Below are 12,163 nucleotides of genomic sequence, written 5' to 3'. Positions count from 1 at the left end.
ATTCTCATATATTACCTTATCAAACTATGCTGTCCTGATTATGCATTAAAAAGTATCCCCTGGAAATACTTTTTATATATTCCTGTATTTGGTTCCCCTGAGTCTTTACACTCTTGTGCAGTATATCCTGGAAAAATTCTGGATGGGTGAGAATATGCATTTAAATTTTTTTCATTTTTTAATAAAAGAAGAGCTACTGTGAAAGAGAAATGGGAAAGAAGAATCTATATGATGCTAGGAAAGCGTACATGTAGAAGTTTAGGACCTGGAAGTAGATTCCTTTGCAACCACTGATAGCCACAGACATTTGGAGTATTCACATACTCTCAGGAAGATGCATGTCCAAGTTTGAACACCAAGCTAGGATAATGGAGTAGCTTTGCTTAATATTAAATTTCTTGTATCAGAGTAAAAAAAGGAGATAGATTAGTATGATAGGTATATAAAAATCTATGAATGATTCATTCATAATTCATACATTAGTTAGAAAAAGTAGCATCTGGATAGCTTTACATAGTATATTATTATAAAAAAAGTCATTGGGGCTTTATAACACCACTATGAAGAAGTTACCACATTGTTATTTATTTATTTAGAAAAAGAGGAAGTTAGTAGTCAAAGAGTTTAAGTGGCTTGCTTAAAGTCTAACAAAATAAAGTAGCAGAACTGGGATACAAGTTCAATATTCTGGCTCTGAAGATGTGAGCTAGAAAATAGTCATTACTTACACCTGTATAAAGTCTGGGACCATTTTAAATGATCATTTTAAATCTTGTTAAGAGATTTGTTTGCAAACTTTCTAAAAATAAAATTCTCAAGTGTCTTGGTAAAAGAGTATATATAGATTTGTTTTTGTCACTGTCCATGTTTTCTCAGAACCATCAAGCATTCTATCACTATGTAGTTTTGAACTCAATATTTACAGACCATGGCAAAGTATACATAATGACTTGCAATCAATAATGACAGCACAACACTTTCAATGGCCATGACTTTTCTTTTATGAAAAATATGGAACATTTTAGTTTGTGATCTGAAGCATTAAGGAAGTAATATGATTTATCTAACTGAACACTAATACTTTCAGTTAATTAGAAATAAAAGCTGATACATTATTTTCCAAATTATTTTAAAGATGTTTTTATTGTGTGAGTTTTCTCTCATTACAAATAATGAGATCAGTTGTCTACTGCTAAATAAGGATTTAAGCTATTGTTTTTGTAGGAGATAATCACAAAAAATGAGACTAAAATTTGTGTGTTAAAAATGAAAGCATTTTAACAAATACCATTTTACAAATACCATTTTACAATACCATCTTTGTAAGTACCATTTTATAATACCATTAAAATAGAAATTCTAAGGACTATTTTCTGATATTTAGGACTAACAGAATGCATCTTCTACCCAGGAAAGCCACCATCGTACACATCTCTTATATCCCAGGGAGGCCTGTTTTGGGGACATGAAAATGACTGCATTCCATCATAGCTTGCTGACAAAGGACTTAAAACTTGCTTTCTTCCATGAATACCAGGAGTCTTAATATGAAAGGAAAGGAAGGAAAATTTTTTTTGTATTACATGTTATGATTTGGATATGAAATATCACTTCAAAACTCATGGGTTGAAGATTTGGTCCCCAGTGAAATGTTCACAGGTGAAGGCTTTTGGAAAGTGATTGGATCATTGGTTAGGACTCTCACCTGTCCAGTGGGTTAATCCACTGATGAATGCATAGTTTGGTGTAATTATTGGAAGTGAGACCTAGTTGGAGGAAGTAGCTCACTGGAAACACAACTTTGAAGGGTATATCTTGTCCCTGCCTCTCCCCTTTCCCCTGTCCTCTACAAATTAGGCCACTTTACTCTACTACATGCTTCTCATAATGATGTCCTGCTTCACTATGGATAAGTCCAGAAACAATGGAGCCAAGCAACTATGGACTGAAACTTTTGATACTGAGCCAAAATAAATGCATCCTTAAGTTGTCATGGGTATTTTGTGATAGTGATGAAAAGTGACCAACACATCTAGAATGTGATAATTAGCATGAATTAGGCCCAGCAGAGCCACTGTCTTAGATCAGACATGCATGTGGGTAACATAAGGTGGAGTCAGCCTCCAAACATCTCTTTCTGATTGACCTGTCTTGGCCCAAAAAATAAAATGTTTTGCAGCTTCCTCAACTTACCTGATGAACTTAAAAAAATTAGAAACTCAAAGAAAAAACAAAGTCTCCTTATCATCCATCTGCTCAGTAATGAGGAATTATTGTTTTAAAAATTGTTTTGTTTATATTTGTTTTATTTTATTTTCACTCACTATTACTTTTCATACCTTAATACCATATACTTTTCTTCTCTTTATCTTTCTTCTTCTCTCTTTTCATTGCTCCTTTTTTATTATGTTATTATTACTTTTACCTTTATCAATTTTAACTTCCTAGATTACCCAACATTACCTAGTTTTCTTTCTTTTCCATCCTTATTGAGGGTATAGTTGGTTTCTAATTGTTATTCCCTATACTTAAATACATTATTTGGTTTTGTATTGTTGTTTTTATTGTGTGTGCTTTCTCCTGTCTGAGAACTGAGACTCTGAAAGAAAGCTGCTCACCAAGAAGACCTCAATATAAAATCAGAAGAAATAGTCATCCCAACAGATGTGCAATTTGCAATGCAGAAGCACAAGAAATATCATAAAAACAAGGCATCAGGCCACGTCCTCATTAACCAAACACAAAGATAATGAAATGACAAAGAATTAAAAAGTATAATTTAAAAATGTTCAATGACCTCAAAAAATATACAAATAGATAGATGAATAAAGTAAGGAAATCAATTCAAGACTAGATGAGAACTTCAGCAAGGAGCTAAAGATTCTAAAAAAAAGTGGAAATCATGGAAATAAAAATTTCAATAAGTTAAATAAGTACTCAATGGTAAGATATTGCATTCAGATAATAGTGAAGGAAAAAAAAAGCAACCATGACCACAACTTTCAAGTATTCTGGGACATGATTCAGAAAACAACTCTATGACTCTTTGGTGTAGAAGTGGGATCTGAGATACAAACTATAAACACAGAAAACCTATTCAATAAAATTGTAGCAGAAAGCTTCCAAAATCTGGAGAAAAATATAGACATCTGAGTACAAGAGGGATTTAGAATCCCTCTTAGACACAACCAGGAAAGAGCCTCTCTATGTCATATTAAAGTTAAAATGCCAACAGTACAGAACAAAGGAAAAATATTGAAGATGAAAGATTATTCTGACCTGCAAAGTTATACTTCAAAATCACTGGAGAAATCAGACCTTCTAAGATAGGCACAAACAAAAGCAATTCATGACTACTATGCCAGCATTCAGAAGATACTTACAGGAATTCGGCACACAAAATAGAAAGAAAGAAATTCACAATTATGAGAACTCAGAAAAGAATAAATCTCATTAGAGAACAGATGAGTGAGAATTAGGAAAGAACCAAACCTTATCAACTCAGCAAATTGAAAACCTCTAAGATAAATAAGAGAGAAAGAAAAAGAGAGAGTGAGAGAGAAAAAGCCTACTTAAATCAACTGGGAGGGGGAACCAAAAAATTGCAGAAATTAGTACATACCTGTCAATAAGTGGTCTTAATTCTCACATGTAAGTGATCTTAATTCTCTGATTAAAAGATTCAGAGTGACTGATTGGATTAAAAGCAAGATCCAACTGTTTGTTGTCTGCAAGAAACACACCTCACTGGCAAAGACAAACAGACTGAAAAGTAAAAAGATGGAAAATGATACTTAAAAAAAAATAGAATCCTAAATCAAGCAGCAGTGACTATACTCATATCTGGCAAAGCATATTTCAAGGCAAAATTGGACAGAGGGCATAAAGCAGGACACTAAGTACTTTCAAAGAGGATAATCAATAAAAAGATATGATTATTATAGATATATATATACATTGAACATTGGGATGTCCAATTTCATAAAACAAACACTACTAGATATAAAGGGACAGATAGGTCCAGACACAGAAACACTGGGGGATTTCAATACCCCAGCCTCACTAATAGATTATCCAAGCAAAAAATGAACAAAGAAACTTCAGAGGTAAACTTTATTATAGATCAAATAGATTTGAAGACAATTATAGAGTATTCTATCAAAAAAAACTGAGGAATACACATTCTTCTCAGCAGCCCATGGGCCATTCTCCAAAGCAGATCACATTTTAGGCCATAAAATAGACCACATTTTTTGTTAACAAATACAAAAAATTGAAATAGTTTCTTGTGTCTTACCAGATCATAATGGAATAAAACTGGAAATCAACAGGAAGAGAAACTACAAAAAATGTAGGAGCATATGGAGGTTGAACAATACACTTTTGAATGATGAGGGCCTATTGAAGAATTCAGGGAAGAAATAAAAGACTTCAGAATTAAATGAAAATAAAAACACCACTTACCAGAACATATGGGATACACTGAAAGCAGTTCTAAGAGGGAAGTTTATAGCTATGAGTGCCTACATTAAAAAAAATCAGGGAGGTTTCAAATGAATTTTCCAATCATGTACCTCAATGTCTTAGGAAAACATGAACAAGACTAACTTAAAATATGTTGACAGAAAGAAATAATAAAGACTAGAGATGAAATTAAGAAAATAGAAATCAGAAGAGTAATATAAAAGATCAACGAAACTAAAAGTTCTTTGAAAAGATAAATAAGATTTACATATCATTGGACAAATTAATCAAAATAAAGAGAAAGAAGATTCAGATTAATACTAGTAGAGATGAAAAAGGGCATATTAAAAAGATACCACTGAAGTTCAGAGGATCATTGGGGACTATTTTGAAAATTATATTGCAATAAATTGAATAATCTAGAAGAAATGGATAAATTTCTAGACATACATAACCACCAATATTGAACCAAGAGGATATAAACCACCTACACTGTTCAATAGTGAGCAATGAGGTCGAAACAGTAATAGTCTTCCAACAAAAATATCCCCCAAATCCAAATATTCAGTGCTGAATGCTACCAGACATTTAAAGAAAAACACCAATGATTTTCAAAGTATTCCATAAAATGGAAAGAGAAGAAATGTTTTCAAACTCATGCTACCAAGTCAATATTATCCTGATATAAAGACCATATAAGGACAGAACAAGAAAACATAACTATAGGCCAAATTCTGTGATGAACGTAAGCATCAACATGTTAAAAATACACTGTGTACAAATTGGCTTCATTCCAAGTATGCAAGGATAAAAATTCCACATATGCAAATCAATAAATGTACCAGGGGCATGGTAGCTCATACCTGCAATCTCAGCTATTCAGAAGATAAAGATTAGGAAGATTTCTGTTTGAGGCCAGCCTGGGAAAAAAGTTAATGAGACTCCACCTTAGCAAATAAGCCAACTGTACTGGCTCCCACCTGTAGTTCTAACTACGCAGGAAGCACAGATAGGAGGATTGCAGTCTGAGGCCAGCCCTGGACAAAAACATGAGAACCTATTAAAAAAAATAACTAAAGTAAAAATGGGCTGGGGAAATGGCTCAAGTGGTAGAGTGCCTGCTTAGCAAATGTGAGGCCTTGACTTTGAAGCCCAGGATTGCCAAAAAATATCAGTAAATGTAATCTACCAGGTAATCTAAACCAAGGACAAAAACTATATAATCATATTTCATGGATGCAGAAAGGCCTTTGACAAAATTTAACATTTGTGTGTGATGAAAGCTCTGATGCCATTAGGAATGAATAAACATAATAAATGCTATACAAGTCAAGCTAACAGTCAAGAAAATATTGAATGGGAAACTGAACACATGTCCTCTAAAGTGAGATGACACAAGAGTGCCCACCTTCACTAGTCTTATTCAATATAGTGTTTGGCTTCTTAATTAGAGCAACAAGGTGCGAGGAAAAAATAAAATGGATACAAATAAGAAAGGAAGAAGTTAAATTATTCCTGCTGCAGATGATATGATTCTATACTTAAAAGATCCTAAAGACTCCACAAGAAAACCCTCATATCTGATAAGAACTTTCTGCAAAGTAGCAGGATACAAAATCAACATACCAAATCAGTATCTTTCTATATACCAATAATGAACATGCTGAGAAAGAAATCAAGAAAACATTCTCATTCATAATAGCCTTGAAACAAAACAAAATACCTAGGAATAAACTTAACTAAGGAGATGAAAGAGCTTTACAACAAAAACTATAAAACACTGAAGAATGAAACTGAAGAAGATGTTAGATGGAAACACCTCCCATGTTCATTGCATGGCAGAATTAATACTGTGAAAATGGCTATACTACTGAAAGCAATCTATAGATTCAATGCACTTCCTTCAAAATTCCAATGACATTCTTTACAGAAATTGACGAATCCATCCTAAAATTCATATAGAAGCATAAAAGACTCCAAATAGCTAAAGCAATCCTGAGCAAAAAGGGAAATACTGGAGGTATCACAATACCTGGCTTCAATCTACATTGCAGAGTCATAGTAACCAAAACAGTTTTTACTAGCACAAAACAGACATGTAGATCCATGGCACAGAATAGAAGAACCCCTCCAAATAAGCAAACCCATCTTCAGCCATCTGGTTTTTGACAAAGCTGCCAAAAACATACATAGGAAAAAAAACCACAGCCTCTTTAACAAATGATGCTAAGAAGCCTGGATATGCACATGTAGAAGACTGAAACTAGATCCCTGTTTCTCACCCTGTACAAAAATCAATTCAAAAATGGATCACAAACCTTAATGAAACACCTGAAACTTTGAAACAACTAGAGGAAGACATAGGGAAAACACTTTAAAATACAGGCATAAGCAATGACTTTTGAAATAGGATTATGGTAATTCAGGAAATATAACAATAATCGATAAATGGGATTGCATTAAGTTAAAAAGCTTTTGCACAGTGAAGGAAACAATTATCAGAGTAAAGAGACAGTAAAGAGAATATAAGAAATTTTTCCAGTTATTCATCAGACAGGCGATTATATCCAGAACATATAAAGAATTCAAAAAAGTAAACACCAAAATAACCCTTTGAATAAATGGCCAAATGAACTGAAAAGTCACTTTTCAAATGAAGAAGTAAAAATGGTCAATGAATACATGAAGAAATGTAGAACACCATTAGCCATGGGGGAAATGCAAATCAAAACTGCCTTAATTTCCATCTCACCTCACTCAGAATGGCTATCATTAAGGAAAAAAACCAATCATGTTGCAGAGGATATGGGGGATAAAGAAATCCTTACACACTGTTGATGGGAATCTAAGTTGGTTCAACCTCTATGAAAATCAATAAATTAAAAATAGACCTACCATTTGATCCAGCTGTACTATTTCTGGGTATTTACCAAAAAAAAAATCAAAGTCAGTTTACTTTAGAGATACCTGCATACTTGTCTTTATCATGGCACTGTTCACAAAAGTCAAGTTATGGAATTAGCTGGGCTCTTATAACTGAACAAGGATTCATTATATGTGCACAAAGGAGTTTTATTCAGCCATAAAAAAGAACAAAATTATGTCATTTCCAGGGAAGTGGATGGAACTGGAGACCATAATGTTAAAGGAAACAAGCCAGACTCAGAATGGCAAGTACCATGTGTTTTCTCTCATATGTGGAACTTAGAGACGATAAAAGGGACATGAAAGTAAAAAGGGAATTATTAAGGATATGTAAGAGAATAAGGGGAAGGGGACAAAACAGAGAGTAATAGACAGGGATGAACATGACCAAAGTATGGAAATATCACAATGAAAACCACTTCTATATAATTAATGTAGGCCAATTAACAAACTAGGTGTATGAAATTCTTTCACTTTGAAAATAATTTTCTTAAGCCTGAGACATAAGAAGGTGACTTATTCTTTGACAAGTACATTGAAATAATGGATTTAATAGGAAATATGGAGCTGTCTCTGAATTTAGAACAGGAAAGCAATTGCAGGAAATGATTAAATAGGAACATAAAAAAGTGACTTGTTTTCAAACCTCTGGCCCAAGGAAAAATGTCATTTACTGGTATACAACAAAATCAGAAAAAAAAGAACAATAATATGGGGAGCCTTTTAAAATTCTGTTTTAAAAATCTGGTAAACAAATTCTAAGATTATATGTCTCTTACCATTTTCTTTTACTAGTATTAAAATATTCATCTTTAGGGAATGATGATAATGAACAGTGGTGGTTCTTTTTTCATAATATTCTACCTTGACAAAAGAAGCAGAATTTTTATGTGTGCTATCCTCTGGTACATCATGACCTTACATCCATCCCAAACACTGGTAAACATGTGGAATCTGAAGATGGAGAAGACAAGTTCCCCATTGCTATGGACCTGAGATGAAGTGGAAAATCATGACAACAGTGATAGTGGCAGAGGAGGCTGCTAATCTCATGGTCGCTGGTGGTGGGGGAGAGGGAGAGAGAGAGAAGAGGAGGAATGATGAGGAGGAAGAAGGGAAGAGAAGAGAGAGGAGGAAGGAAGGAAAGAAGGAAGGAAGAAAAGAAAGCAAGCAAGCAAGAAAGAAAAGGGGCCAGGGATAAGGTATACTCTTCCAGGGCCAACCCCATCCACCGTCTTCCTGAAAAAATTACAAATCCATCAATGGATTAATCCTTGATGGGGTTCGAACCCTCATGATCCAATCACTTCCCCCAAACCCATCAGCTGGTAACCAAGCCTTCAGAGGAAATTTCAGGTTCAAACGTGAACAACAGGTAACAGCAAGTTCCTCTTGATGTCTTTCTGCCCATGTAATAAAAGATCTAACAGTTCCCATATGGCCTTCCAGGTGCCCACCCTTGTGACCTCATTTCATCCCACTCTCCTAATTGCTCACTAATCTCCAGCCATAACCATCTCTTTTCTCTTTATTCAAGAGATGAATATTCTCACCTCGTGGTCTCTGAACTACTGTTATTTGCTTGTTACACTTTCCTTATTATTGTTCAAAGGCTAACTCCTACTCACCCTTCATTCCTTAATGGCTTTGACCACCTTATCTAAAGAAGCCCCCTACTCTCTGTTAGCCACCTTCTGAACATCAGTTAATAACTTTATTATTTACTTATTTCTCACTTGTTTATTGTCTATCTCCACTTGCTGGAATATAAGTTCCAAGACTATAGAATGTTTGTCTTTTTTGTACTCTGTTGTATCTGTAAAATGTATCCAAAAGTGGTGCCTGACAAGAAACAGTTATTGGGTATCATTAATTGAAAAGAAGGAAGGAAAGATATTACAGTAAGACTAGAAAGCAGGGAATGAAAAAGAAGTTAATCAATATTGGCCATAACATGAATTTTTAGGAATATTTTGATTATGTCTTTACTTTAATTGTCTGTAACCTTGTCCAGAATAAACACTTTCAAGTACAAGGTCCTTCTTGGTTTTTCACTTTGCATTTCCAATGTCTAAATCAGGGCCTGACACAAAACACTCTATAAATATTTGTTGAATTAATGGATAAACTAGGAGCTCCATTTGGGAAATCTTATGATGTATGATTAATAGATAAGAGTTTTCTGAATAAGAATAATTAATTTTTTTCTATTGTTTGGTTTTGATATACATGAAAATGAAAGTAATACATAACGTTGAATCAGGTCTGGTCAATGCCCTCATGACAATGTTTAAAAATAACCACAAATCATTTTATAAGGATTACTTAGATTACCCTCTTTGATCCATACTGAATCAATAAAGACAATAATATTTGTTTAATGGCTAGTATGGCCCAGGTACTGTGCTTAGTGTTTTCACTTGTGTTATATTACTGGGTCCTTGTAGTAACTAAATCATGTTTGTTTCATAGATAACAGGGTGTCTTGTCTGGGCAGATACTTTTTAAGAAAATAAAATTAGGGATGGTTCTATTATGTCCAGGCTTAGAGGCTCCTAACAAGTCAAAATAGCTGATGCATGTCTTCCACTGTGTCCATCTACACTCACAGATCCACCCAGGAATTGAGAAGTCTTCTGGGTAAAGAGCTTAAACCTTCCACTTACTAGATTTCAAGTATATGTGGATATGTTTGACAGAATTGTGAGGTCCCAACTGTTATAGTTCTTGAAAGCCCATGTAGTAAAGGCTTGGTCCCCAGGGTGGCATTACTGGGAAGTAGTGGAACCTTTAAGAGGAATGGTCTAGAGGAGGTCCTTAGGTCATCAGAGGTATGCCCTTGAAGGGGATTGTGGGAACCCAGCCTCTTCCTCTTTCTCTTTTTACTTCCTGATCATGAAGTGAATGGTTTTTCTCTGCCACACAACTCCCACCATGATGCACAGACTTGCCACAGACCCAAAGCAGTGGGGACAACTGATCATGAAACCTCTGAACAATAAGCCAAAATGAAAGCTTTCTCTTTATAAGCTGAGTGTCTCGGGTGTTTTATTATTGTGATAGAAAGCTGATGAACACACAGATATCAGTTTTTAGGAGACAAAATTGAGCCACTGAGAGTGACATTTCTACAAGGAAGGAAGAAGACTGGTATTACAAGCTAGACATAACAATATGCCTTCATAGGAGACAGGTTGGGTTTCTTAAGGGGTCAGTATGGTGCTGGTAATAGAAGCTTCTCTCAGTTACTCTGTTGTTTTGTTTACATCGTGGGAAGAAACAGGCTGTTTACCCAGTCAGAACTTCAGTTCCAAGATCATAAAAAATACCTTAAGCAGAAGGTGATTTAATAGACACTTACAAAAATGTTGGAAGGATCAGGGAACCCAGCATTAGGCTTCTCCCAGGAATGACATTCTGAACAACGATCAGTCAGAGAGTATCACTGTGTCACACAATGATCATAAAGCAGAGGAATCAATAAGTGGTTCAAAGCAGAATGCCCCACCATATCCTGTAGCCAGGAGCCAAAAGAAGCCACCACTATAGTTGATTCAGCTCTCCTGCACATTAACCATGATGCATACCAGCAAAATGAATGCCTGCCTGACTCTTGAGACCCTGCCATCACTACTACAGAGAATTCTAATGCCTCCATGACCATGCTTGCCAGCAAGAGTGACAAAAGCAGAAGAGCTTCAGCCTTCACACCACTCTTGTTTTTTCAACTTGTTTGGTTATCTGTGCTTGACCTGAGATCTCAAAGGACCTGAGAAAGGTTGTTTTTAACATTTTACACTCCAAAGTGCAAAAATCGAATCTGCTACATCTGCTACAGACTACATGTGTGAATTAAAAGTTGTCTCTGGATGCTGAAACACTTGGGAGCCCAAGCAATTTTCCTTTGGGATTACTACAATAAACAGGTCTCAGGCACCCAAGTAATCTTGTTGTGGGAACTTCCTTTGCCAAGCCCACAAAGGACATCTTTCTTATTTTGAAGACATAATAACAAAATATCTCTGGCATAGAGGGTAATATTTCAGGTCCACTGCTATCCAAGCATGTAAGTTTGTATTTCTACCACCACAAAAAGGATGAGGATAAAGTCCTGCTTAGAACAACACTCACAAGGAACTACCTGTTCCAAAGCTATGGACAATCAACTAAGGCAGATTCATGAATACTTATAAGCTTCCTTAGGTTATATAGAGAGCTGGGGACCAGAAATTGTCATCCTAATATCAAAAAGGATGGGCCAAAGTCTTCAAGATTCACATTACTAGTATATTCTCACTTGAATTCATGTGGATCTTTTGTTATGTTCAAGATCATGAAGCTTAGAGAAATCACTGACTTGCCTAAAACACTTAGGAGTGCAGCTACAATCTGGCTCTCTGAAAAGTGGAAAACATTTCTATCAGTATATTTTTGACTCAAATTCTTGCCTCAAATTCCCTTAAATGAAGACATTTATTCTCTCTGCACCTATATAACAGGAAGTCTGGAGGTACCCTGAGCAGGATGGCACGACTCCAGCTCTGATTCTCTAGTATTCCTTTAGTACTGCTTCTCCAATGCTGGCATTTAGTTCAGGCTGGAGACAAGATGGGCACCACAAGTCCAGGTGATGATGGCATTTAGAGGAAATGAGTCACTTTCAGCTCTGGTCTCCTTTAGACCAGGAAAAAAACTCTTTTCCCATAAGAATTCCAGCAGAATTCCTCTCATACCTCATTCACCAGAACAAATTCCTTTTTCTGAACCCATCTTT

Source organism: Castor canadensis, chromosome 7, assembly GCF_047511655.1.
Source record: "Castor canadensis chromosome 7, mCasCan1.hap1v2, whole genome shotgun sequence".
Classification (NCBI taxonomy): domain Eukaryota; kingdom Metazoa; phylum Chordata; class Mammalia; order Rodentia; family Castoridae; genus Castor; species Castor canadensis.
The sequence above is the reverse complement of the archived record's forward strand: the minus strand, read 5'-3'. Positions refer to the sequence as shown.